The sequence below is a fragment of the Etheostoma cragini genome, chromosome 5 (assembly GCF_013103735.1).
Source record: "Etheostoma cragini isolate CJK2018 chromosome 5, CSU_Ecrag_1.0, whole genome shotgun sequence".
Classification (NCBI taxonomy): Eukaryota; Metazoa; Chordata; class Actinopteri; order Perciformes; family Percidae; genus Etheostoma; species Etheostoma cragini.
Window position 1 is genome coordinate 11,619,214 of NC_048411.1, and position 5,687 is coordinate 11,624,900.

Here is a 5,687-nt window from a genome sequence, read left to right on the forward strand (position 1 = left end):
TGTGTGTGTGTGTGTGTGTGTGTGTGTGTGTGAGAACATCTGCGTATCTGCTTATGGGATAATGCATGTGCATACGACCTAATATTATTTTGGACGGCTGATTACTATATTCCCGTTTTCTTTGCTATGTTTTATGTGGCGGATTTGTTTGTTTAATTCTTTCTGTGCATGTGCGTTTGTGTGTGGGTGTCCATCTCTCCGTCTGAGGTACGCTTTAGGTTTCATTTTGGCAACGTTGATTGTCTCTAATGTTGTTTGTTCACAGTCCTCCGGCCCTTCTGTTTGTTTATGCGGGTTCCAGTTTTGCCCTACGCCACTTGCACAAATAATTATGCTCACTAATGAAGGGGCCCGCAGCCACGGCACTCAGTAAATGCCTTTCTGATGAGAGGCACTAGGAGACAGCAGGTGCAGGGTGGGCCTCCCAGGGACTAAGATTGAAGACCAGGAAGTCAGGGTGTCCCGCCTCTCCATCCCTCTATCTCTCAATTCCTCTCCAACTTCCTGGTTCTCTCTTTCTTGCTTCTAGGTGATTTTCTTAGTGAGATTATTCATTTATACATACTGCTGTAGCCACTTTAGAATATTTCTATTCAAAATCTACAGACATAAACATAACATCCTGTTTACAGCAGCCCGAAATTGCCATCTGGACATGAAAGCGCATTCCTTAATCTGCTGAGTGTTGTAGCTCTTTATATGGGAATACATTCAGACGAATGTACACAAAAAGCATCACTTTAATCTGCTGTGTTAAAAAAGATTTTTGCTATAATTTTTTTTTAACACAAGACAATCATTCATTCAGTAAAACTTGCCCTGATGTTTCTTCCTCATCATTTTCTCTGAAACTCTTGTTCTTTCTCTCATTCCACATTTTCCTTCTCCCCCTGTGGCTTCTTTGGGCTTTCAGGGCAAACAAATAAACACAACAAAAACATTTATAGACTCAGTGCTTGCATCTTGGCCCCCAAGTCCCTGCACTTAGAGCTGAGCGAATGAAGCATGTGGAGAAGGCCCATATGAGAAAGACGGACAGAAAGACATTTGGGCTTCTTTTTCTGCAAACTTTTACCCCCCTCCCATTTTCCCTCTGTCTCTCCAAAAACTTCCTAAGCAGTAGGCTAATACTCTTGTGTACGAGTGTGTGCGCAGGAGTACAAACAAGAGCGTGTGACTGGTTTGTGAGCACATGCATGTGTGAGTTCGGCTGTGCATGTGTGTGTGGTAAGTGGTATGTGTGGCACATGTGTGCGTGCATTTGCATGTGTGTATTTGAGCAGGGTGGTGTCAGCTCGCTCCTTGCCACCCCATTTGCTGTAGCTGTACCGCTGTGATCACAGACAGATGTATAAATCAAACCTCGCTTGATGGATTCATCAGGGTGGCGAAACGATCGCCTGAGAAGAACTTGCAACTCTCTTAGCGTTCTGTGTTCTGACGGAAAGGGTATGCAAAGAGCCTAAATGGATGAACGCTTGATTAATTCTTTGCCGGAGATGTTAGCGACAGCAGGAAATGTGTTTTTGCTTTGACTGTGTTTGCACGGGAATTTACGCACGCGGGGCGTGAGTTATGAGGCCTGAGTTTTGTACCTAAGGCTATTGTGCATAATGATGGCAGGTTGGGAGAACTGCAAGCAGCCGTTAAAGACTTGCTACCTGTGGAGCAAAGACAACCAAAGAGAAAGGGAGGGTGTGAGGGTGTGTGTGTCTGTGTGTGTGTGTGTGTGTGTGTGTGTGTGAGGGTTTGTGTGTGTGGGATGGGGTCTAGTATGAAAGAAAGATGAAGCTGCAAAATGTGTGAGAGCAAGAGATGAAGAGGCAAAGAGTGACAGGGAAACAGAGACACAGGTGAGGGAAGGAAAATTAGATAACTGGAAAGATTTGGCTAAAGGAAACAGAAAGGGCCATTAGGGAAAAAAAAGAGATGTTCCAAAGTTAGATTAAAGCGAGAATAATTCCCCTTTGGTGCAAAAAGTCTCTGTATACCATACAATAATGTACATGGGTTTAACCTACTTTTGACCACACAAACCACTGGTCACTGGTACTGTAAATACTTAGTCCTCAAACAGCTTGGTCAGAAACTGTAATTCCACAAAGTCCAAAGTTGGATTTTCTGTTATTAAAAGTGATCAGTAAAAAGTTGTCTTACGCTGAGAAATGCTGCACACAAAAGGCTGTTCTACAACTATTTCAATCTGCATTCCACTTTCACGTGATGCAGAAACTTGTTTTAATTGCAGTGAAGTAACTTGGCAATCATTTGAAACCTTTTCTGAGAGGGTGAGAAAAATGTCTACTTTGTAAATAAGCTTTTTCTTCTTAGAGTACTATTGTCAAATTTGTGATATTACCACAAGTAAACCAGCAAAAAAAAGCCATAGCTTGACTTCGAACTATCAACATCACAAACAGTAGCTACACTGATTATTGTTACATCCACCATGTATGTAAAAATTGTTTTAAAACCTTGATATGCTGCTAAAGGACTTTAGTGTTTCACATTTTATTTTTCACATACTTGTATTACTATCTTTGTGTTGTGTTACATAAGCTATATTCTTTTTTATTATTTTAATATTTCTTTCATTTAGTTGTTGTTGCTGCAATTTACGTTGAAAACTGTCTTCTTGAATATAAACATTAAATTATCAGGTACAAGCCATAATTGTGCTCACTTTTTGAGCTGTAGCTTATCTGTAGTACCTCATGACAAAACCACTGGTTTATTGTAAATATATGTAGTAGCAGAACTGTTTCCAGTGGCTGTGGCTTTAATAAAAATGAAAGCTGATATAAATTGCATTAGAGAAGTGGTGCGCCGTGTGTTTTACACCTTGGCCTTTAGTACTTTCCTACAGCAATTGAACCACCTTTGGACAACCTCACCCAAAAACTATGACATTATCGTGAGGATTAAAGTTATACAATACTCAACCCCTAGAGTTTCAATACACTCTTGCAGACACATGAATACACGTAACTGAAGTCATCACTTTTACGCAGTATGGCAGCATGCTGCATGATAAAGTCCAAATTAATGCAATTACTAAATAAACAAAAATAAACCGGTCACATTTGCTCATACAACGAACACAAAGCTATCAAAAACACAAATAACACAAACGATCATCAGTCTTCCCCACAAATTCCAGCCAAGCTGATGCGGCTCAACAACACACTTTTTGAGGGAAAAGTACATCTTACCTTCATTAACTTTAAATCTAAAACTCAAAACGAACAAACTAAAGTTACTGCACAGTTGGTAATATTTGCAACGCAGTTAAGAAACCAGAACATAAGCATTTTGGTTCGGTGGATGATGATGTAAAAGTCATGTTTAAACTATTTCCCATCCTTCTTCCGTTATTCCCGCTGTTACTCAGTACGCAACATTAACGTTAGCTTTGTGATCTAAAAAAACCTCACAATGCCTCATGTTTCTCACTCCCTCTTACTTTTTGTTCATCATACGTGACATGACAAAAGCATTTTGTTTTAACATGCGGGTGAAAAGAGGGAAGATTAGCTAACTTTAACAAACATTATTATTTTCAAATAAAAAAAAAAAGTGTAATTTCGCTATTCAAATGGTATTGATTTTTTTACTATTCAAATTATAATTGACTTTGGAATTCTTTCCAACAGCCCTACTAGTTTTGCTTTCCGGCCACCGTATAGTAACTGGTCCAAAAATTGCCTAAGTAGATTGCAAGGCCACTTAGAAGGCTCTGTCCTGTCAAAGAATACACCCAACAGGGTAAACACGAAATTTGATGAGCTAAATAATATAGAAATCAACATTCTATAACATCTAACATTGTCTTTGCTTAAACAGGCCTCAGAGTAGATTTTTCACCCGGAGACAACACAGAGGGGAAATCTGATTGGATAAAAGCTCAAATTTATGGGGCGGCTTACAGCTTACTAAGTTAGTTCGCTCGCCCCGTGTTGGCTGAGTCCTGCAGCGGCCGGGGTTCGAATCCAGCCTGTGGCCCTTTGCTGCATGTCATCCCCCATCTATCTCCCCCTTCCACACCTATCCACTCTATATCTGTCTAATAAAGAAAAGAAAAAATTGAATAATAATAATCTTTAAAAAAAATAACACATTTTTTAAATGAACTGGAAGCCGCACAACTTAGGGAGAAAGTAGCACTTAAATTGCGGAAATATACTCGTGGGAACGGACCATGTATGTATATATACACATACACACAGTTTACACACACAATCACACACCCATACACACGGTCAAAGGTTTGGGGACACTTACAAATTTCCATTCCATCATATACAGAACACCAGCTGATCTGAGAGGGTGACTGATCTTTAATGCAATATCTAGTGCCCATTATCAGCAACCATTTTCACCATTATCCAATTTTTCAAAGGCACATTCTGTTTACTAATCGGATATCATTTTAAAAAAACAACTAAGAAATCTTTCGAGAACCCTTTTGCAATTATGTAAGCACATAATGTAATCTAAACTGCTGCCCTGGTTAAAAAAAACAATGCAATTGATATCAGACGGTATTCTGTCTATATTGGAGTGCAATGGAAATTGCACTCCCTAAATGTTTGACCAGAAGTGTGTGTGTGTGTGTATTTATATAAAATTATAAAAATATAATTTTCTGATTCTGACAATTTCTTGGCCAGCAGAGAAGGCCCTGCTGGCCCACCACTGATAAAGTAAGTACAGTAAGTATAGTGAAGGGTTTATAGGGAATCTCTCTGTGATATCTCAGTTTACCAAAAGCTTAACAAATGAGAAACAGGTTTCTGTGTCCGGATCCCAAGGTTCTTGGAGACAGTTAGCAAGTGGATTTTTATAGCTAACATGTTGGTAATTTATAAGAAAAGGCAATCTGTGTATCTGGGGGTGGCAGAAAGAGGGCGAAAGAGGAGGGGGAGGCAATATGAGTAGTAATTTACTCAGTTAAGAGCCAAATGGCAGACAGACTGTCGCCCTGCGTGTTATCTCAGAGATTTGCTCGTTTTCTGACTATATTTCTCTGCCTTTGTGTGAGAGAATGTGTGTGTGCAGTTTTGTGTGCATATGCACACAGTTGGGTAGTAGCTTTAGAGTATCAGAACCATTTGAGCATTTTTGTTATTGTACTGTAAATTATGAAGACGTTACTGCTTTACCAGAGCTCATAGTGTACATACTGCTACATGTTTGTTCATATACTGAGATTTTAGTAGATGACTGCAGGCGATTTGTGTGTGTGTATCTGCAAGTGTCAGGGTTACATGAGAATGTACTTGTGTGTTTGTACTTATGTGAGTGAATATGTGTGTTTTAACAAATCTTGGGAGGCTCCATTGCACTCATCAGGATATCAGTGTTGAGAAATGGCAGTGTCAGTGAAGTGACAGTTGTGTGTGCGTTAGGATTGATGGGCCTGAGTCTGACAGCAACCATATTGTGGAAAGAGAGAAGGATGGAGGGATGGAGGCAGGAACAGAGGGAGAAGTATTGTAGCCCTCTCATCCTCACAGGTTAATATTGACACAGCCTGGGCAGATACACCACCTTCAGCGCTCATCAATCACTTTCAGTGGGCCCATACAAATACACTCACACACACAGGCTCAAGCAGAGAGAAGGACCACACACACACACACACACACACACACACACACACACACACACACACACACACACACACA

The 5,687-nt window shown here is 40.1% G+C and overlaps 1 protein-coding gene across 7 annotated transcripts in view; it reads left to right on the forward strand.

Moving 5' to 3' along the window:
- Nucleotides 1-5,687, forward strand: part of LOC117945526 — a 42,633-nt gene that overhangs the window by 17,386 nt on the left and 19,560 nt on the right. The window lies entirely within an intron of this gene.